Source organism: Ovis aries, chromosome 13, assembly GCF_016772045.2.
Source record: "Ovis aries strain OAR_USU_Benz2616 breed Rambouillet chromosome 13, ARS-UI_Ramb_v3.0, whole genome shotgun sequence".
NCBI classification, from domain to species: Eukaryota; Metazoa; Chordata; class Mammalia; order Artiodactyla; family Bovidae; genus Ovis; species Ovis aries.
This window is the reverse complement of record NC_056066.1, coordinates 69640000-69663053: the sequence shown is the minus strand read 5'-3', so window position 1 is coordinate 69663053 and position 23054 is coordinate 69640000. Positions and strand designations below refer to the sequence as shown.

At 45.3% G+C, this 23054-nt stretch overlaps 1 long non-coding RNA gene across 1 annotated transcript; it reads left to right on the top strand.

The window, feature by feature from the left end:
* The first annotated feature begins 76 nt into the window (after positions 1-76).
* On the top strand, positions 77-21375 carry LOC132657574 (uncharacterized). The gene is made up of 2 exons (XR_009595969.1): positions 77-248; positions 14672-21375. It is a non-coding gene; the product is annotated as an uncharacterized LOC132657574 (long non-coding RNA).
* The last annotated feature ends 1679 nt before the right edge of the window (positions 21376-23054 follow it).

Here is a 23054-nt window from a genome sequence, read left to right as displayed (position 1 = left end):
TCACTGTGTTGACATTGGAATTAGCCATGTGACTTGCATTGGCCAAAAGAATGTGTGTGGAAGTGATGCTGTCTCCATTTCCCCTTCTTGAGCAGCTGGCACTCGTCGTGAGAACCATGAGTCTCAGACAGTGGGGGCTGCTTCAGCCTGGATTCAGAATGAGAAGATACATGGGGCACACACCCCACGGCCTGGAGCCCAGCCTAGGAGAGCTGCGATGAACCCCAAACTGACTTGCAGACCCCTGGGTGAGAAATGAATGCTTACTTTTGTAAGCACTCAGTTTGTAGAAGCTGCTATTTTTCTTCTTCTTCCAGCTTTATTGAGATATAATTGACAGATAGCTCTGTATACATTTGGGCTTTGAAGGTGGCGCTGGTGGTGAAGAACTCGCCTGCAGTGCAGGAGAAGCAGGGGACTGTGGGTTCCATCTCTGGGTTGGGAAGGGCTCCTGGAGCAATACTGGCAACCCACTCCAGTATTCTTGCCTGGAGAATTTCATGGACAGTGGAGCTTGGCAGGCTACAGTCCATAGCGTTGCACAGAGTCAGACACGACTGAAGAGACTTAGCACGCACACACGCACTGGATAGGTTTAAGGTAAACAGCATAATGATTTGACCTACATACTTCCATGAAATGATGACCACTGCAAGTTTAGTGAATATCCATCATCTTATACAGATGCAAAATTAAAGAAATAGAAAAAAATTTTTCTTTATGATGAGAGCACTTAACAACGTTCATACATAACATCTAGCTGTGTTAATTATATTTATCATGTTGTACATCACATCCCTAGTACTTATTTATCTTATAACTGGAAGTTTGTACCTTTTGACCACCTCTATCCAATTCATTCACCCCTTTCCTCTCGTAACCACAAATCTGATATCTTTTTCTAAGAGTTTGTTTCTGAAGTATAATTGACCTAGAACACTATGTCAGGTCCTGTTACAGAACATACTGATTGGATATTTCTATACATTTCGAAATCATCCCCATGGCAAGGAAGTGGTTTCTTTTTCTTTTTTTTTTTTTGCTACAGCATCGTTGTAGCAAAATCTGGTCCATGTGGATCTCTCACTCACTCCTTCTGGCTGACTTAACTTGGGTTCAAGGAAAGATTGTTTGATTAGATGCTATTTGACCTGAGATCTGAGTGTTCAGAAGGACCTAGCTATATGGCCATCTCAGGGAAGATGTTCTGGGCAAAGGGAACAGCAAAGCCATGGTCCTGAGGCTGGAGGAAATGTGGCCTGTTTAGGAATAGAATTAAGGTCAGTGGGATGGATTGTTTGATAAGAAAGGGGAAAGGGGTCTGAGGCGCATGTATTCAATGGGTGACTTCACATCTCCACTTGGACATCTCTCAGACGCTTCAGAATATCAAATCCAAAGCTGAATCTGTGATCTTCTCCTAAATCCATCCTTCCTTTTTCATTTCCTCATCTCAGTCAATGGCACCACCACCTACTTACTTGCCCAGTCCCCCAAGCTACGAGGCTGGATTTCATCCTTAACTCTTCCCTCTCCCGGAAACCCCACATTCAATCTATCTTCAAATCCTGACAATTCCACCCTCTCGTGATCTCATATTAGTATTTGTCCACTTCTTTCCACCTCCTCTGAGACCACCCCAGTAGAAGCCACTATCCTCTCTTGCTTGGACCACAGCATTAGCCTCCTCCCCAGCTTCCCTGCCTGCATTCTTAATGTTTCTCCAATCAGTCCTCTACATGGAAGCCAGTGGTCTTATTTAAAAACAAACCCTGGTTCATCTGTACAATGAAATAGTATTGAGTAATGAAGAATGAGCTAAGCTTTGGGTGGAATGGTTGCACAACAATGTGAAAATACTTAATTCTGCTGAACTGCATACTTAGAAATGTTTAAAATGGTAAATTTTATGTTATGTATATTTACTCCCCCCCGCATACAAAAGAATGAGCTATCAAGCCATGAAAAAACATGGAAGAACTGTAAATGCATATTGCTAACCGAAATAAGCCAATCTGAATAGGCTACATATTATATGAGCCCAACTTCTGGAAAAGGCAAAACTATAGGGACAGTAAAAAGATCAATTGAGGTCAGGGAGGGACTGGAGAGAAAAGAAAGATCAAGCACAGGATATTTTTAGAGCAGTGAAACTTTCTGTATGATACTGTAATGGTGAACTCTTGTCCTCAGACATTTGTCAAAACTCAGAACTATTAATATACAACACAAAGAGTGAACCCTGGTGTAAACTATGGACTTCAGTTAATTAAAAAAAAACTCACAAAATCAAACAAGTCAAGTTTCACGACCCCTCTGTTTAAGGCTTCCAGTGTCTACCCTCTGATGTGGCTAGGAAGATCTGTCCGTCCTCCGCTGGTTCATCCATCCCTGGTCATTCTGTAGGGCTCACTTTATTTACATTTTAAATATTTTCTTGGCCACGGCGCACAGCTTGTGGGATCTTAGTTCCCTGACCAGGAGCGGAACCCAGGCCCTCAGTAGTGAAAGGGCAGAGTCCTAACCACTGGACAGCCAGGGAATTCCCCAGGGCTCAGTTAAAATGTCACCTCTTCAGAGAAGCCCTCCCTCATTCACCAGATCAGATCCTCACGGCCCACTCCTTTGTTTTACCTTCCTTGGAGATTCAGTTTTTCAATTCTGCAGCATTTGCACATTTGTAATTAGAGAGTTAATTGTATTTGTTTGCACAATGGTCTCATGCCCCATGAAGGTTGGGGTCATGTATCCATCTTCATCATCTTATCTCTAGAGCTGAGCTGGTGCCTGGTACACAATAGAGGTCAGTACACATGTGGTTGAACACAGTTTGAAATGAAACTGTTCTCTGATTCCATGTATATGAAATATCCAGAACAGGCAAATCCATAGAGACTGAAAGCAGACAGGTGGTGTCCAGGAGAGGGCTGGGCCGGGGTCGGGGGCGGGGATCATTTTGGGGGAGTGGAAATGTTTTGGAACTTGACAGAGATGACGGGTGTTCAGCATGATGAAAGTACTGAGTGAACTTACACTTTGAAGTAGCTCATGTAATGTCATGTAAACTTCTCCCCAATTAAAAAAAAATAGACTGAAGCATTAATCAATGTATTTCTTTCCTTCTTCTCCTCCTCTGCCCTCCCCCTCCTTCTCTTCCTCCTCCTCCTCCTTCTTCACAGCCTTATAACCCATTATGTTTCTCAGGTTCAGACGAGTACCTTTGGCCTCAGAGGTGGTTTTTGTAGCAGAAATGCAGAAACACTACAAAACAATTAGTGTTAGCTTTTTTTCCTCAAGATTTTTTATTATAGAAATTTAAGAATATATATTTATTTATCAATTTGGCTGTGCCGGGTCTTAGTTGGAGGATCTTCGTTGTGGCATGCAAGCTCTTTAGTTGTGGCTTGTGGGATCTAGTTCCCCGACCAGGGATCAAACCCAGGCCCCCCGGCATTGGAAGAGTAGAGTCTTAGCCACTGGACCACCAGGGAAGTGCCTATTATAGAAAATTTTAAGTGTATACAAAAATAGAATAAAGTAATGAACCTCCGCATACCCATCACCCAGCTTCAACAGTTACTAACTCATGGGTGAACTTCCTATATGCCCACCTCTCCCCCTCCTCCATTGTATGAGTTTATGCAAATATCACCTACTGTATATATCATTTCATCTGTAAACATTTCCTTGTGTCTCTTTAAAGATAAGAACTTTCAGCATGTAACTGTAATACCATTATTGCACCTACAAAATCAACAACACATTCTTAACACTGTCAAGTATCCCTTCAGGGTTCAAATATGTCCAATTGCCGTGTTATTTGAAAACATATGATGTATTTGTTTGATCAAGATCCAAACAAGGTCTGTAGATTGCATTGAATGATATGTCTCTTAAGACTCTTTCAATGTATGGGCTCTTCCAATGTCTCTCTATTTTTGTGTAAGAGTGGGAAGTAAAATAGGACTTGGAGAGATAACCCCTTTTTCTTCAATCTATTTATTGAAGAAATGAAGTATTTGTCTCGTAGACTTTTCTACAGTGTGGGTTTTGCTGATCGCGTCCCTGTGGTGTCATTTAATGTATCCCTTTATATGATGTGACTAGTATCTTAACAGAGTCAGGTTAGATGTTTTTTTAGCAGGAATACCTCACAGGTGATGCTGCACACCTCCACCAGGAAGCACACCATGAATATGTATTTATCTCTCTTTCAGTGACATTCCGAGCCATTGATGATCATGGCCTCAACCTATTGTTTTGGTTGTTGAAGGCTGCAAAACCCCAAATGCAAAATTCTAATTAAAAAACAATTTTTTTTTGTTTATACCATGTGGCATGCGGGATCTTAGTTCCCCAACCACGGATTGAACCCAAGCACCCTGAAGTGGAAACACAGAGTCAATCACTGGACCACCAGGGAAGTCTAAAACTCTAATTCTTAATTTTTTTTTCACCTATTAGCAGAAATACATCTATCGATAGAAACTTCCTCTAACGAACTAGTTGATTACAATGAGATTCAGTTCATACAGGAAAAGTAGAAAAAAAAATACTGATTCTTTCTTTTTATTTACCAACTTTCAAAATGTTGACTTGCTTCCCTAACATGCTCAAAGAGAATCCAACGAGATTTTCTTCTTTTTTTGTGTGTATCATTATGAACTTAAGGACTTTAAATGTGTTGATTTTAAACCTTATTCATACTCAAATTGTCTCATCTTTAGCCAGACAGAATCTCTTCAAATTGATTCTGAGTCCTTTTGACATGACCTTCTAGCTTATTTGCTTTCTGGAATAGCAAGATGTTCTGGGATCATCCTGTACACTTTTTTTTTTGCACCAGATCTGGAATTGGCCATTTCTCCAAAGAGCCTTGATTCTTGGGAAATGATATTTAGATCTTTCACAATCTTTCCTCTAGGCATGCTCATAGCTACTCCATTGGTAATTGTTTCCAGGTCTTTTCAGTGGATAGAGATAAAAAAAATTTAAGAGGTCTTGAGTTCACACTGATAAATTCAAATTTAATTTAGATTACAGAGTCTTTGCTTAACTTGCTCAGTTTTATATTTATATTTCTTTTCCCTTATACTGAGAGTCTGGGTTTCTAATGGCAATAACACTAAATTTATGCATAATCCAAGAATGTATAGTCAAATTAACATATCAAAATTATTTGAAATGATTCTTCTGTGAGTGATTCCACTATCAATTTAATTCCTAGTTTGATACATCTGTTTCATTTTGATTTTAAGTTTTAGGGATTACTTTGTTTGAAATTCAGTTTTGCTTTAATAATTATGTAGAAGAGTGATATAGTTCTACAGCCAAATCTTCAAAATAAAGTATACTCAGGTAAGTCTAGAGTCTATATCTATTCCCTCCACTCTGGTCTTTCCCTCTGTCATAGGTATTCATTTTTAAAAATTTTTATTTTTGTACTTCCTCCTTTAATTTTAAAGACTGTAAGTGTATATGTGTACCTATATCCTCTTTCTTACATAGCTGGTAGCATGCCATATGTATTTCTTTTGAGAGGTAATTGTTTGTTAAAGTGTTTTTTGTTTGTTTGTTTTCTTCTTTAATTTTTAACTAATTAATTTTTTGATTGCACCACGAGCCTTGTGGGATCTTAGTTCCCTGGCCAAGGACTAAAACTGGACCCACAGCAGTGTAAGCATGGAGCCTGTATGACTCGACTGCCAGGAGATTCTCTCTTCTTTGATTTTAAGAAATATAAGCATATATGTGTATATATATTTATATCCCCTCTTTCTTAAATAACTGATAGCATACTGCATTCACTTCTTTCTGTAAATATGTTCTGAAGTTCTCAGCCTGTCTTTAACAATATGTCTCTAAGCCTTTAATGATATATTCTGAAATTCACCCTATTATAATGTGTAGAGACAACTCATTCCCTTTTCACAGCTGCATAGTACTGCATCAGGTAAATGTACCACGATATTTTCACTTAACCCCCTGTTGAGGGACGTTTGGGGAGTTTCCAGCCATCTGCTATTACAAAGAGTATAATAACAAAAAGTCTTGTGCGTAATTACTGTCAGGCTTTCGGCAGCATATTTTTGGGATGGATTCCTAGAAGTAGGATTGCTGGGGGATGCAATCCTATGTAGTACTGGCTTTTGAAGTTCTAGCCGAAGAATACCTTCTGTGTGAGCTTTTTCAGAGGACCTCTCTGTGCTCCAGTTTCTCATCTGCAGAATGAGAATATTAACAGCATTTCCCTCAGAGAGTTTTTGGGAAGACTAAACAGGCTAAAGGTTTAAAGTGCTTAGAATATGCCTGGCCCAAAGGAGGTGTTCAGTAAATGTTATAAGGGGTGGGAAGTGCAGGAGTATGTGGGCAGGGAGGATGGTATGTAACACTAGATGCTGGAATGAGTCTTTGAGAAGAGATTCTATGCCTGCTTCACTTGCCCCTGCGGGAGATGTAGGAATAGTAGAATCCAGAGATGAAGTTTGGAGCTCAAAGAAGAGATTCAATAAAGGATATGGATTTGCATGTATTCCGAGGAAAAAGAAGAAGGAAACCGTCACTTGACTGCATTTACTTATTTATTTTTGGCTGCTCTGGGTCTTTGTTGCTGCACGTGGGCTTTCTCTAGTTGCAGCGAGCGGAGGCTACCCTTCATTGCCGTAACTTATCTTGCGGAGTGCTGCCTCTAGGCACACGGATTTCACTAGTCTGGCTTAGTCGCTCTCAGGCATGTGGGATCTTCCCTGACCAGAGATTGAAGCCGTGTCTCCTCCATTGGCAAGTGAACTCTTAATCACAGGACCACCAGGGAAGTCCCCACTTGACTGCATTTAACCTGAATTTAGGCAATGGCACTCCACTCCAGTACTCTTGCCTGGAAAATCCCATGGACGGAGGAGCTGGTAGGCTGCAGTCCATGGGATCGCTGAGAGTCGGGCATGACCAAGCGACTTCACTTTCACTTTTCACTTTCATGCATTGGAGAAGGAAACGGCAGCCCACTCCAGCGTTCTTGCCTGAAGAATCCCAGGGATGGCGGAGGAGCCTGGTGGGCTGCCGTCTGTGGGGTCGCAGAGTCAGACACGACTGAAGCGACTCAGCAGCAGCAGCGTCGACAGTAAACCTCTACCAGAGGGTGGGTACTTGAGACAGATGTTCCACTCGTCGACGGAAAAATCAATTATTTTGCGTATTTGTTTCGTATGAGTTTATGGCCTGTGAAATTTGTACCCGTGACAACATAATTTTGACTGAGTAACTTGAGGCATAAGAAAAGTAGGATTCAAGAGAATGGGAACGATGGGGAGGGGTAAAAAGAAATAGTGGGAAGTGGCTTTGTTCACCTTACACAGGAGCCTGGAGCTGTGCTGTCCAATACGGTAGCTACTGGCCTATGTGATTAGTGGCCGCCGTATTGAACAACCTAGCTATAAAACAACTGATTCATTGCAGAAAGTTCTATTGAATAGTACTGATCTACTCTACACTCCAGTGGAACAGCATATGTGGAGACTTAATTTGGATGGCCCTGGGGCAGTAGACCCTGGTGCTGAAAGTCTCATCATAGTACCCCCATTTCTGATGCCCCCTGAAACGGGGCAAAACTGGCTCTCTGAAGGTCCAGGCTAGCCGCCCAGAACCACTTGGCCATCCAAATCCATGTCTTAAGCTCCCCACCCTCCTCCCTCCTCCAGGGAGCTCCTGCTTGCAGCTCCTGCTCTTCATCCCTTTCCTTCCAGCCTGTCTCCCCAAAGCTATGCCCTGTTTCATCCCCCAAGTCTCTTTCTCAGGGTCCTAGTAGGCCCAGACTCAGCTGACGTATTTGCCCTTCATCCTGTGCCAAGGCTGGATGGAGGTGGCTGGGGGATTGCCTGCAGGTGGAGGCAGGCAGGGCAACCCCCAGCTGGTTCCTACTTAATCTCTGCTGGCTCATATTTCCTGTTCCTGTCACCAGGTCCCGGGCCTATCAAAGGGTGCTGTGGAAGCTGGCCCCTTCCTTCCTCCACCGTGTTTGCTTTTGAAAAAAGGGGAAGTGGAACTGCCCCAGGGGCTGTGAACTGGGCTGACAGCACGGCTCTGGTTCTCTGTTCCCCTGCAACCCTCCCGGCCCTAAAACCTCCAGCTCTCAGTCCTACTCACGTGATCATGCCCACTCCACAAAAAGCCTCATCAGAGGCTTCTTGCAAAATTGCAAGGTCTAGGAGCCCGGAGCCCCAGACTCAGAGGAAGCCCCCTGCTCTGCTTGTTCCTGCAGGGATGATGTGACCACCTCATTGCTATCCCACTTCCATTCGACAGCGATTGGTCATCTACTCTGGGCCAGGCCTGGAGAACACCAGGGTCGAGACGACAAATGAGGCCCGTGCCCTTTGACTGTCCATCTGGTGGGGAAGACAGACAACAAACAAGAAGGGCGAGGGGTCCTATCTGAGGACCAGGTTGGATTGTTGCTGTTCAGTCGCTCAGTCGTGTCCGACTCTTTGTGCTCCCACGAACTGCAGCATGCCAGCCTTCCCTCCTTTATTATCTCCTAGAATTTGTTCAAATTCATGTCCATTGAGTCGGTGATGCCATCCAACCATCTCATCCTCTGTCATCTCTTTCTCCTCCTGCCTTCAATCTTTTCCAGCACGAGGGTCTTTTCCAGCGAGTGGCTCTTCCCATCAGGTAGCCAAAGTATTGGAGCTTCAGCTTCAGCATCAGGCTGAATATTCAGGGTTGATTTCCTTTAGGATTGATTGGTTTGATCTCCCTGCTGTTTCATAGCTAAGTCGCTTCAGTCATGTCCGACTCTGTGCGACCCCATAGACGGCAGCCCACCAGGCTCCCCCGTCCCTGGGATTCTCCAGGCAAGAACACTGGAGTGGGTTGCCATTTTCTTCTCCAATACATGAAAGTGAAAAGTGAAAGTGAAGTCGCTCAGTCGTGTCCGACTCTTAGCGACCCCACGGACTGCAGCCTACCAGGCTCCTCCACCCACGGGATTTTCCAGGCAAGAGTACTGGAGTGGGGTGCCATTGCCTTCTGGATTCTAATATGGGTGGTTCTTCTGGGCTTAGAAGGAGCCATGGACGCTAGGCAGGGAGAGAGGAGGTGTGAGGTTGATGTGAGTTCTGTGAAGACAGGGACTGTGGGCCATCTGCCCCCTTTGGATTCTCAGTGTCTGGTTCAGGAGTTCATTAAACACTGTAGGAATGAATGAATGAAATAATTCTGACTTGAGATTGGGGACAAAGCTGGGGGTTCTGAGCTGATGTCGCTTCCGTGGTCCCCTCTGCTGCCCACTGTTCTGCAGGGCTTGGACCCCAGCCCCAAGTGGGCCAGCTCTGTTCCACTCAGATTCATCCTCTGACGTTTCCTGTTAGTCATTCCCAACCTAATTCCAGCTCAGGGATGTTATGGGTCTAGATGTCTCTGTTCTGTCTGCTACTCACTTAGCAATTTGTCGAGTGGAGACACCAAGTGGTCAGACCCTGGAATGGCAGGGGTCATGCTGAAGATGGATTCTTGATCAATCTGAAGACTTGGGTCTTGAGCTTATGCCCACGCTGATGCTTATCCTGCTTTCTAGTCTTGGAATGAGCTCTAACCCTGGTCACAACCTAAAGCCCTGCCCTCCCAAACAGTTCAGTTCAGTTCAGTTGCTCAGTCGTGTTTGACTCTTTGCGACCCCATGGACTGCAGCACGCCAGGCCTCCCTGTCCGTCAGCAACTCCCAAACAGTACCCCTAATTTAAATTTCGTACTATAATGCCTTGATACCACTTAAAAAAACTTTTTATTGAAGTGTAACATACATTGAAAAAAGTGCCCATAGCATAAGGATTTTCACAGATGAAACACATCCAGGTAATCAACACTCTGCCAGTGTCTCTCACACCCTACCAGCCACAACCTCCCAAGGTTTACCACCATCCTGACTCCTGGCAGCTTATATCAGTTTTATCTGTATTTATACTTCTATATACAGTTGACCCTTGAACAACACAGGTCTGAACTGCTTGGATCCACATATGTGGATTTTTTTCAATAAATATAGCACATGTATTTCTAAATCTTTAAATTAACAAAGAGTGGGGAAGAATTTGTACACGATTAGCAATCACAATTACAACTAAAGATGTTGCATGCTGCAACATAGATCCTGCATGGTCCAACTAAAAAAAAAAAAAAAAAAAGAATCTTGAGTGCTGCAACTAAGTCCCAGTACAGTCAAATAAATAAAGAAACAAAAGCAAAGAAAGCCCCCAAACCAAACAAAAAACTAAGACTTGAGTTCTGATTCTATCCAAACTCTTTCAACTTCCTGCCCTTGGGTGAGTTCTTTATCAATTCCTTTGTCTTTCCTTGTCCTTTGGAGCAGACAGAGCTGTACAGGGAATTTTGACTGTCTGGGACTTGACACCCACTAAGGAATGATGCTAAAGCTGAAACTCCAGTACTTTGGCCACCTCATGCGAAGAGTTGACTCATTGGAAAAGACTCTGATGCTGGGAGGGATTGGGGACAGGAGGAGAAGGGGACGACCGAGGATGAGATGGCTGGATGGCATCACTGACTCGATGGGCGTGAGTCTGAGTGAACTCCGGGAGTTGGTGATGGACAGGGAGGCCTGGTGTGCTGCGATTCATGGGGTCGCAAAGAGGGGTCGGACACGGCTGAGTGACTGAACTGAACTGAACTGAACCCTTGCATTGTTCAAGGGTCTCCTGTGTTTGAAATCATACAGTACGTATATTTTGGTGTCTGGTTTCTTTTGCTCAATGTCACGTTGATGAAATCATCCATATTTCTGTGTGTATTTGTTGATGGTTCAAACTCATCAGCATGGAGAATGAAATGGCAACCTGCTCCATATTCTTGCCTGGGAAAATCCCATGGACAGAGGAGCCTGGTGGGCTACCGTCCATGGGGTCACAAAGAGTTGGACGCGACTGAGCACATACATGCATACTCGTCAGTGTTTTGTGTTTCACAAACCCATCGAGAATCGAGGCAAAGGGATTGAATTCAAATCTGATCAAACCTCTGGATCCAGCTGTCAACTTGCAGGAAGCACAGAGGTAAAAATGTGCATATCTCCCAATTGCACACACTCATTATGGACCACTTCCACCACTTAACTGCTAATTCTTCGTAATCTCTATCTGAACAGGTATTTTGTAGCATTTAACCTTGGAGGATTCCCCAGGAATTCACTGTTTTTACTAAACTGGCGTTCAGCCTTATACTCTGGGCCTTCATCAAGAAGGTTTACTTGGAGACTTCCATGGTGGTCCAGGGACTAAGAGTCTGCGCTCCCAATGCAGCGGCCTACGGTTCCATCCCTCCTCAGGGAACTAGATCCCACAAGATGCAACTAAGAGTTCACAAGCTGCAACTAAAAATCCTGCATACTGCAGTGAAGATCCAAGATTCCGTGTGCTGCAATTAAGACCTGGTACAGCCAAATAAATTAATAAATATTTTTTTTTAAAAGAAGAGTTATTGTAAAGTAATTAACCTCTAATTAAAATAAATAAGTTTATATTTTAAAAAAGAAGAGTTATAAGAAACAGCCTTAGGAAACCGGTTGCTGGATTTACTGTTAGGATCTTCCTGGGGACAGTGTTCATTCATTCTGTCCACAGCGGCCTCTCCATGGGTTCCCAGAATAAATTTCTTCCACATCATTGTACTAGAAATAAGCCTTTTCCTTGGAGGGGGAAGGGAATGGTTTTGCTTTTTAGCCGACACAGGCCTTATGAGTCACATGCTGGATCTTGTTTCCCTCTTCACCATGGCTGCTAAGAAGCTGAATCATATCTGCGGGCCACGATTTCCAGTGCCCTGGACTCTGAGCTGGGCTGTCTGCGCTAACCTCACCCCTGGTTGCTCTCATCTTCCCTTCTCTCACTTCTCTTCTGACTCTATTTCTTTACCTTCTTATATATATATTTTTAAAACTTTTTTACTCCTGAATTGTCTATCATTTCTTGAGGGATACAGCGAGATGGCCATTTCAGGAACACGAACATGAGAGTAACAGGTTGCCTTTGAGAATTAAATGCTGGGACCAGCCGAGTCGGTTTGGAGCAGAAACATGCTAAAGCTACGGGTGGGGACAGGACTGCTCCTGGGCACGAGGCTTGGTGATGCTCTGGGTTTGTGAGATCTCGGTGGAGTCTCCAGTCCCCAGCATGACCTCCTCTCCACAATCCTGCCGGGGGATTAACAGACCAGATTCTGATCTTGGCATTTGACTGACTTCCCCCTTGTGACTGTGAAGGTTGACCACTTCCTATGTGTGAGTCTCCCAAAAGCAAAGGCAACAATCAAGCTGTCACTAAAACAAGAGGAGATTTATGACTTCCAGCTAAAAGAACCATTTTTACAGGAGGCATGCTTGATGGGTCCCAGCTGTGGTGGTTTGCGCAGACTGGGGGCTAGAAGGTCTCCTGCCTCCTCCTTCCTGCGCCGTCTCTGCGACTCAGAATCTAGACCCAGAGCCAGCAAGTCCAAGAAAGTGCGGGGTGGGGGACAGGGGAGACGTGAATCTGGGACCCTGGACATTCAGGGCTTTCATTGTTTGTTTGTTTCGATCTGGTTCATACTTCCTGCAGAGCTGGAAGACAGCTTTCAAAATGATCCCTGGGCCATTGCTTCTTTGGGCCATTTCATTTGGAAAAGAAAGAATTGTTTTAATCGTAAGTGAGCACAGAAGGGAAGTCTTTCCTGGCCTGGATATCCCCAGCAGGAGAAGCTTAATGCTGGCCACTGTCCCTTACCCTTGGCTGTCCCCTTGGCTGGTATCACAGGGGTATGTTGGAACCCCAGGGAGATGAACATAATTTCTTGACAGTGGCTCAGAGGTTAAAGCGTCTGCCTGGAATGCAGGAGACCTGGGTTCGATTCCTGAGTTGGGAAAATCCCCTGGAGAAGGAAATGGCAACCCACTCCAGTACTCTTGCCTGGAGAATTCCATGGAGGGAGGAGCCCTGTAGGCTAGTCCATGGGGTCGAAAAGAGTTGGACACGACTGAGCAACTTCACAAACTCTAGAGGGATCCTGAAGGATGCTTCGCTTTTTTGTCTTCTTCTTTTAAATATTTATTTATCTATTTGGCTGTGTCGGGTCTTACTTGTGGCACACGGTATCTTTATTGTGGTGGTGGTGGTGGGCTTCTCTCTGGTTGTGTCTTGCACGCAACTTCATTGCCCTGTGGCAGGTGGGAACTTAGTTCCCTGACCAGGGCTCGAACCCACTGCTTTGGAAGGATTCTTAACCACTGGACCACCAGGAAAGTCCACTTTTCTTTGTCTTCTGATGGGACATTTTCCCAAGATTTCTTTGGATTGAGAAGAGGGCTGTTTCCTAGGTTCCAAATTCCCCCCACCCCAGTGGGTAGAGCTGAAAGCAGGGGAGTCAGCGTCCTAGGTTTACAACACTAGGTCCCTGGGCGAGGCAGAATAATGCCCTCTGAGCCCCAACAAGATGGTGCTGTCCTAATCTCTGCAACCTGTGAATCTGTTATCTCACATGCAAAAGAGATTTCCCTGGTGTGATTAAGGATCTTGAGATTGGGAGATTATCCGGGATTATCCAGGTGAGCTCAGTGAAATCACAAGGTTCTGATAAGAGGAGGGCAGCGTCAAAGAGACGATGTGAGAACAGGAAGCAAAACCCTGTGATATAATTGCTGGCTTAAAGACAGACAAGGCCGTCTGGAATGCAGGCAGCTACCAGAGACTGGAAGAAGCAAGACTGGAAGAGTTTTTACCCAAGAGCCTCCAGGAGGGACAGAGGTCTGCCAACACCTTGGTTTCAGTCCAGCTCTGACCTGCAGGACTATGACGTCATTGTCCCAGTAGTTAAGTTATTATAGTAGCAACAGAAAACTAATACAGCCCCCAAATACACGGGCGTGCACACACACGCGCAGCATTTGAAATATGCCCTGTAGACTTTTCCTCATCTGGCCAAATGTACTCAACAACATAGAGAAAAGAGGTGGAACTTTCCTGGTGGTCCAGTGATTAAGAATCTGCCTGGGAATGCAGGAGACATGGGTTCGATTCTTAGTCCGGGAACTAACGAGCCCACATACTTCTGGGCAACTAAGCTCGTGTGCTACAGCTACTGAAACCCACGTGAACTGGAGCCTGAAAGCTGCACCTGCTGAGCCCATGCATCTAGAACCCGTGCAACAAGAGAAGCCCAAGCACCAAAACGGGAGAGAAGATCCTGCTCCGCAACTACAGAAACCCCACGGGCAGTGATCAAGACCCTGTGCAGCCAAAAATAGATACCAGCCAATCCAACATTTATTAACTGGTTCAGTCTCTCAGTGACTCTAGGGGTAAGCATTATCATAACCCCCATTTGAGAGTGAAAGAGCATATAGACATATATATATATATATTTAATTGAAGTATAGTTGACTTGCAATGTTGTGATAATTTCAGGTGTATAGAAAAATGATTCAGTCATATGTACATGATACACACACACACACACACACACGCACGCGCACACACTCAGATGTTTTTTCCCTTACAGGCTATTTCAAAACATTGAGTATAGTTCCCTCTGCTATACGGTAGGTCCTTATTGGCTATCTATTTTATTCATAGTAGTGTGTTTATATGTCAGTCCTGAATGCCTGATCTATCCCTCCCTCTTTCTCCAGGAACCATAGAGTTTGTCTTCTATGTTTGCGGGTCTATGGATGCTATGAAGTAAAGTGAAGTGAAGTCGCTCAGTTGTGTCCGACTCTTTGCCACCCCGTGGACTGTAGCCTACTGCGCTCCTCCATCCATGGGATTTTCCAGGCAAGAGTACTGGAGTGGGTTGCCATTTCCTTCTCCAGAGGATCTTCCTGACCCAGGGATCGAAGCCGGGTCTCCCGAACTGTAGGCAGATGCTTTACCGTTTGAGCTACAGGGAAGTCCTACGGATGGTGTATATATATATATATATATATATATATATATATATTTAAGGTTTCAAGTGTACTTTACTTCTTCAAAGTGGATGGTATATTTCAAAAGTGTTGATTGAGCCTTGGACTCTGTGTGAAATAGATAAACAATGACACAGCAATTCCATTCATGTAGTCATTCAACAAACATAATGTGCTCCTGCTTTCCCTAAGTGTGTGTGTGTGTGTTAGTCGCTCAGTCCCGTACGACTCTTTGAAACCCCATGGACTGTAGACCATCTGGCTCCTCTGTCCATGGAGTTCCCCAGATGAGAATACTGGAGTGGGTAGCCATTCCCTTCTCCAGGGGTTCTTCCTGACGCAGAGATTGAACCTGGGTCTCCTGCATTGCTGGCAGATTCTTTGCTGCCTGAGTCACCAGGGAAGCCCTGCTCTCTATGAGAATGAGTGTCAAATGCTGGAGTGATAGGTCCCAAGGCAGATAAGCGAGGGGCTCTAGCCTGCAGAGCTGATGGCACCGGTTCATCATCACCCCAGCCGCCCCAAACCTTTGGTCCCTCCCCCAGGAGGGATAAGAAGGGAGGGTTTCGAGCTGACCTTTTAGTTTGAGGCCAGGACCCTTTCCCACATCCTCTCTCCTCTCCAGGGGACAGAACACCCTGGGAAGGTGATGAGAAACAGAAGCGAAACTTCATCAGGTGGTCAGGTGAGGTCATTTCCACGTCCAGAGTCTGCGCTGAGAAAAGCTGTGTGGGCACAGTTTCTGAGGCACCACGTGGGTCCTGCAGAGGGGAGGGGCCCTGGGTGGGAGCTGTGACCACACCCAGCTGGGTATTGAGATTGACGTGTGTCCCTTACACCTACCTCCCGCGTCCCTCCCGTGCAGGACAGGTGGATCTGAAGCCAGACTGTTTTGACTCAGCTCTTTGCCCAACAACCAGCTCAGCAGGTGTCAGCAACTGTTTGTTGAAAGAACAGATGAGTCTCACATGGGTTTCTAGCCCAGCTGGACGGCTTAGCAGCTGCATGGCTTTAGGCAAACTTCGTCCCTCTCTTGAGTTGTCCCTCTGTCATCTGTCAAAAGAGAACCGTGAGACCTCCTAGGGTGGTTCATTCAATCATTTATTTCAATCTTAAAAAAAAACCTTTATTATGAAATGAACACAGGTACAGAAAACCACACACAATAAACGTATGGCTTGATGAGTCATCTTATGGCAAATATCTTTATAACTACATCCCAAGTTAATAAAGAGAACTGCGCAAGCACTCCTCTCCCCTCAACACTCTCCAGGTTTTCCTCTCAAATCTAAGCTCTCTCATTCCCCTGAAATGAACACATAGCCTGACTATTATAGTCATCATTTTCTTTCTTTTTTCAAAAGTTTATTTATTTTTGACTGTGCTGGATCTTCACTGCGGCTCACACTCTTCTCTAGTCGCAGCGAGCGGGGGCTACCCTCGAGTTGTGGTGTGCACACTTTCCATTGTGGTTCCTTCTCTAGTGGAACACAGGCTCTAGGGCACACGGGCTTCAGCCGCTGGGGTCCCCAGGCTCTAGAGCGCAGGCTCAGTAGTAGCCACTGGCTCACAGGAAGTCCCAAGAGCTCTTTCTTGATGTGATTGATACCCTCCCTGCTTTTATTTTAGAGAAAGGGAGATCTTCTCTCCTCCAACTTTTTTTTTTGGGGGGGGTAATTTTATTTATTTCTGGCTGTGCTGGGTCTTTGTCGCTGCTTGGGCTTGTCTCTAGTTGCATCTAGTGGGGGCTCCTATCTCTAGTTGCAGTGTGTGGGCTTTATTTGGTGGCCTCTCTTGGTTCAGACCATGGGCTCTAGAGCACAAGCTCGGTAGTTGTGAGACACGGACTTCGTTGTTCTTCACCACGTGAGATCCTCCCGGATCGGGGATTGAACCCCTGTTTTCTGCACTGGCAGGCAAATGCTTTACCACTGAGCCACCAGGGAGGCCCCAGTAATCATCTTCTTGCAATACTTTATCACGTGAGTGTGTATCCGTAGATATGATTGTTTAGACTTGTCTGTTAAAAAACAAAAGATGCATCTTTAAAGTTTCCTTTAATCTAGAGGTGTCCCTGGACCCTTTCTTTTCCTTACAAGCTATTTGGGAAGGAACACCATTTGCCTCATAGAGCTTCCCACAGGATGGACTTGGCTGACTTCATCTGCAAAACACCATTCAGAGTGGCCTTCTGTCCTCTGTGCTTTTGGAAGTCGGCAGCTGGATCCAGAGGCTTGACCAGATCTGGGTTCGATCCCTCGGGCCAGCTCCTCAGGGAGCCTGCGTGCTTTCCTCTGGTGACACAGTGTTGGCTGCTCTTTCTGTTTTCGTAGCAGTGGATGGTCTTGCCAGGTGGCGTGAGTGGTAGAGGACCCCCCTGCCCCCGCCCCGGCCAATGCAGGAGATGTAAGAGGCGGGTTTGATCCCTGGGTCCAGAAGATCCCCTGGAGGAGGGCATGGCAACCCACTCCAGTGTTCTTGCCTGTTGGGCTAAAACCCATGGGGGTCGCAGAGTCGGACACGACTGAACTGACGTAGCACGCATGGTCTTATCACAGTCCCTGAATTCATTGGGGCTGAATGTGCCAACATCCCAGTCCTAGTCTTTCTTTACATTTATCAACTGGCAAGATACTTTTATTTATTTTTAATTGGAGGATAATGGCTTTACAATATTGTGTTGCTTTCTGCCATACATCAACATGAATCAGCCATAGGTATACACATATCCCCTTCCTCTTGAACCTCCCTCCCACCCCATCCCACCCCTCTAGGTCATCAGAGCACCAGGCTACAGGGAAAGAGACTTTTAGAAAGGGCTGCGTCCCCTTATTTACTCTTTGATGCTCAGGGATACAGGTCATCTAGGAGAGGCAGGGCACAGGTTTACTTCTTTCCCTTTGTTCACCAGTTTACAAGGAAATGAATTGTTTCTTTATTATTCTCCAGAGGAGAGGACCAATGAACTCCTTTTCAATGTCATTGTGAACTCTAAGATTTTAACATATCTGATGGGTTACAATCATTGACAAGTATTTTTTAAAAAATTCTAAAAAATGTCTTCATTGAATTTGTTACTGTTTTGCTTTATGTTTTGTTTTGGCCATGAGGCATATGGGATCTTAGCTCCCCAATCAGAGATGGAACTTGTACCTTCTGCATTGGAAGGATCCTTAAGGAGTTATCACTTCTGAGGTTAAGGAGTGATTCTTAACCACTGGACCAGTTAAGGAAGTCCCCAGCATTATTCTTGAAAAACCTGACAATAATTAAATATTTTTTCTTTATAAGTCAACTGCTATTATTACCTAAGCTGAGCGCTGAAGAATTGATGCCTTTGAACTGTGGTATTGGAGAAGACTCTTGAGAGTCCGTTAGACTGCAAGGAGATTAAACCAGTCAATCCTAAAGAAAATCAGTCCTGAATATTCATTGGAAGGACTGATGCTGAAGCTGAAACTCCAATACTTTGGCCACCTGATGTGAAGTACTGACTCACTGGAAAAGACCCTGATGCTGGGAAAGATTGAAGGCGGGAGGAGAAGGGGACGACAGAGAATGAGATGGTTGGATGGCATCACTGACTTGATGGACATGAGTTTTAGCAAACTTTGGAAGCTGGTGATGGACAGGGAAGCCTGGCGTGCTGCAGTCCATGGGGTTGCAAAGAGTCGCACTCGAGTGAGCGACTGAACTGAACTGAGAAGCCTGAAGGGCTTTTTTCTCTTTCCTTGAAGTCCAGTCATTTTATTAGAATGTCTTGAATATGTCTGATTATTTTGGGTTGATATTTTCAGGTATTCGGTATGCTCCTTCAACATGTAATTTCAATTAAAAAATTTTCAGTAGGTGTTCTTGATTAATTGTTTTTAATATTTGTTCCTTGCTTTGGTTTCTTCTTCAGGAACTTTTATTACTTGTATGGTAGAACTTCTTGACCTAATTTTAATATTTGCCATTTTCTCTAGAATATTTAAAAAACCTCTGTCTTCATTTCTGGTTGATTTAAAATATTCTTTCCTTTTCACCTTTTTCTATTCTGGCATTATCTCAAGGTTGGGTTAATTTGCTCTTGTGTTTCTTCTATTTTAGCTTTCATTTCTAAAATAAGTTCTTTCCTTTGTATGTCTAATTTGTTCCGGAGTTCTGTTTTCTAATGAAAACTCTCTAATGCTAGTTTATCTAGTTCGTTCACATCTTGGATATTTAAAGATGTTTTTAAGGTCATTTTGAACTAGAAGGTTATGGTTTTGATCGGTCCTGAAGAAATGTGTCACTGGTAGGCTTTATCCTATTTTTAGGAATGCTATTGGCTCCTGATTATTCTTTTGCCTAAGTTAATTTTGTATGAGATCTGACCTCCAGATTCTCTATTGCTCATTTTTATGTGAAATTAAGTTTTCCTGAGGGCTTCTCGGGTGGTTCAGTGATAAACAATCCATGTGCCAATGCAGGAGGCTCAGGTTCGCTCCTTGAGCGGGGACGATCCCCTGGACTCTTGCCTGGGAAATCCCATGGACAGAGGAGCCTGGCGGGCTGCACTCCATGGGATTGCAGAGTTGGACATGACTTAGGGACTAGACAACGACATAGCAAGTTTTCCTGAGCTTGGAGCTGATGTTCAGGATGCATCTCTAACTTCAAGGTCACCCCCTCCTCTTGTCTGCATGTAATGTACAGACGTGGTGGCCTGCTTTCTGAGGTCTCCTAGCTCCATCTCTTAGATCTGAATATCCTTCCTTTCTCTTGATTATCTTAGTCAATCTGCCTGTTTTGATCCCGCTCCAAGGCATTTTCTCTGCAGTGAGGAACCTTGTCTGGGAAGGGAACCAAGCAGTTTCGAGAGTTCACAGTCCTTCCTGAGGGCTCTCACTCTCACTAGGGGGTGGGCCAGGCCCCTCCCAGACTCGAATTGTCCCTCCACGCCCTCCACTGAATACATGCTGGCTCTTTGGGGCTGGTCCTCTTGTCAGGCCCCTCAGACACCCCGTTGCTCCCCTCTGCTGGCAACAGGTGGGATGCCAAAGGCCAGAGGCTGAGCTAGAAAAGCCTGGGGTGTGTGTGTGTGTGGGGAACCTCAGGACATCTGATAACACGCAGGTAGCTACTGGGGGCTGTGCTCCCCTAGTTAAATTCTTTCAGTGTTTTCTAAGGGGCGGGGGGATACCTTTGGCACCTAATTCTGAAGTGACTGATATCGGTGAGTTTTGTTTTTGCTAATTTGCCTTGCTTATTTTTGTTGGAATTTGAAGAGATTAAAAAATGATGCAGGCATGGCTACTATCCCCCAGCAAGTTACTATGTTGCTGTTGGTTTTGGCCACACCTGCTGTGCAGCTTGCAAGATCTTAGTTCCTCCAGGACCAGGTATTGAACCTGCCCCAGGAAGTGAAAGCACCCAGTCCTAATCACTGGACCCTCAGGGAATTCCCAACAAGTCACTAATTTTAATGCTTATCCCCCTAAAGGGCCTCAGGAAAGATGAGATAAAATAACACATGTGTGTAAAAGTATGTAAAGTGAAAGTGAGCGAAAGTGAAGTCGCTCAGTCGTGTCGACTCTTTGCGACCCTGTGGGCTCCTGCGTCCATGGGATTCCCCAGGCAAGAATACTGCAGTGGGTTGCCATTTCCTTCTCCAGGGAATCTTCTCGACCGAACCCAGGTCTTCCCCATTGCAGGCAGACACTTTAACCGCTTTACTTTTTAACACTTTAAAACTATGTAAGGGACCATCTTAAGGGTCCGGTAAACCAGCTGCTCCTTCTTTCTGCTATCTTGCAGCCAGGACTGACCCTCTCATTCAAGGCATGCAGGTTTGAGATCCGAGCCTGCAACTGCCTCAGAGGATGGGGCGCACAGGCCCTCAAGCTGGCTGCCTTGAAGCTGAGTGAGTCCCTGAGCTTTGTGCTCTTGCCTTGCGCTGCTGGGACCCCTCTGGGCATCTTCTCCTAGAACGAGTTTTGGAGAAGAGAAGGGAGGACCTCTTTCACATCTCCCACCCTTGCAACCCCAGGAAAGGGACGATCCGGGGGTGAGAAGCCAGCTGTGAGCCCCGCACGCCATCTGCTGGCCATTTGTTTAATTGCAGAGATAAACTCCATTAACAAAAAATGGAAGCGTCAGGCCCACTTGCCTAGTTCCCGCCAGTAGCATGGATTAATACTGTCTGCCTCTGGTTGAAAACGATGCCCGGTTGACCCTTGAAAAACACGGGTTTGAACTGCGCAAGTCCACTCACACGCGGATTTTTTTCACTGAATACACACCACATGCGTCTTAATTGGTTGAATCCCCGGATGTGGAACTGCGACTGGAGGGTGAAAGTTAGGTGAAGATTTTCCTCTCTACTGGACCTACTTTGTTCAAGGAGCAACTGTATTTATATTAAAACAATGACAATAAAGGGAAATAAGTTTTCCCACGTGCTCCCACTGTCTAGACAAGCACTATTTTTTTTTTTTTTTTTTAAATAAAGTGTGTGCTAAAGTGTTAGCTGCTCAGTCGTGTCCAACTCTTTTCGGCTCCATGGACTGTAGCCTGCCAGGTTCCTCTGTCCATGGGGTTTTCCCAGGCAAGAATACTGGAGTGGATAGCCATTCCCTTCTCCAGGGGATCTTCCCAACCGAGGGAATTGAAGCTGGGTCTCCTGCATTGCAGGCAGATTCTTTATCTACTCTTAAAGGGGGCCGGGGTGGTGTGTCCTACATTTCTGGCTCCTAAAAAGTCATCTGGAGACCCTGGGTATTTGCATTGGCAACAAAGGGCGAGACAGCTCAGATTCTGCAGCCCCAAAAACTTGGTTTTGAATCCACTTCATTTGTCAAAAGCTGGGAGTGGTAGGTAGGTTAATTCACCTCTGATTTTAAATCTGTGTGTGCTAGGCTGGATAAAACCTCTCCCTTCCATCCCCAAGATATTCAGGCTCTAATCCTTGGAATCTGTGAGTATGTTATCTTGCATTGGAAAAAGGACTTTGCAGGTGTGATTAAGATTACAGACCTTGAGATGGGGACATTATTCTGGATTATCCTGGTGGTCTCAATGTAATCACAGGATTACATCCTTAAAGGATGAGAACCTCTTCTCACTTCAGTCAGAGTAATGGGACATTGTCCACTTTGAAGATGGAGGCAGTGGACCATGAACCAAAGAATTCGGGGAGCTTCCAAACTCTGGAAAAGGCAAGGAAATGGGATTCTCCTTGGAGCCTCCAGAAGGGATGCAGCCCAGCAGACACCTGACTCTAGTGCCTGGGACCTGCATATGACTTCAGATCTGCAGAACAGTGGGAGCGTAAAGCTGTGTTGTTTCAGCCACAAAGTTCGTAGTAATTTGTTACTGGAGTGTTAGGAAAGAAATACACTGCAATGTGGGGTAATAATAGTACCTACTCTGGCGGGTGGGGAGAATGAAACATGTGCGCGCGATCAGTTGCTCAGTCATGTTTGACTCTCTATGGCCCCATGGGCTGTAGCCCACCAGGCTCCTCTGTCCATGGGATTTTCCAGGGAAGAATACTGGAGTGGGTTGCCATTTCCTTCTCCAGGGATCTTCCCCACCCAGGGACCGAACTCGCTTCTCTTGCATCTCATGAATTGGCAGGCAGATTCTTGACCACTATGCCACCTGGGAAGCACTGAGAATGAGATGAGGCCACAGTTAGGCATGCCTCGACAGTTGTAAACCCATTTACAGGTGCTTTGCGTTCTCTTCTGGGGAGTTACCCATTTATTCTTTTGCTTCCTCTACAGTTCTTTGCTGAGCACCTATTGTGTGCCATGGGCTGTGCCCAGTACAGTGGTTACAGGGTGAACTTGGCCCCTTTTATGGGGCTGATAGGTTAGGAGGTAGCAGAATAGTAAAAGGTCCCACATGCCATGGAATTGCAATCACCATGCGGGCAATGAGTAAACTATCTGGGAAGCTGTGAGCATGGAGCTAGAAACTTGCCAGATCCCAGGTTTCAGATCTCAGGCTTTGGGCCAGGTCTCCAGGACATGGCTTGTCCTTGCTCACCTTCCCATATAGGCTGGTCTGTCCTGACCAGGAATCAGGGTACCAAGGGCCAGTATCCAGACCAGAGACAGCGTCTTGGGTGCCGTCAGATGGA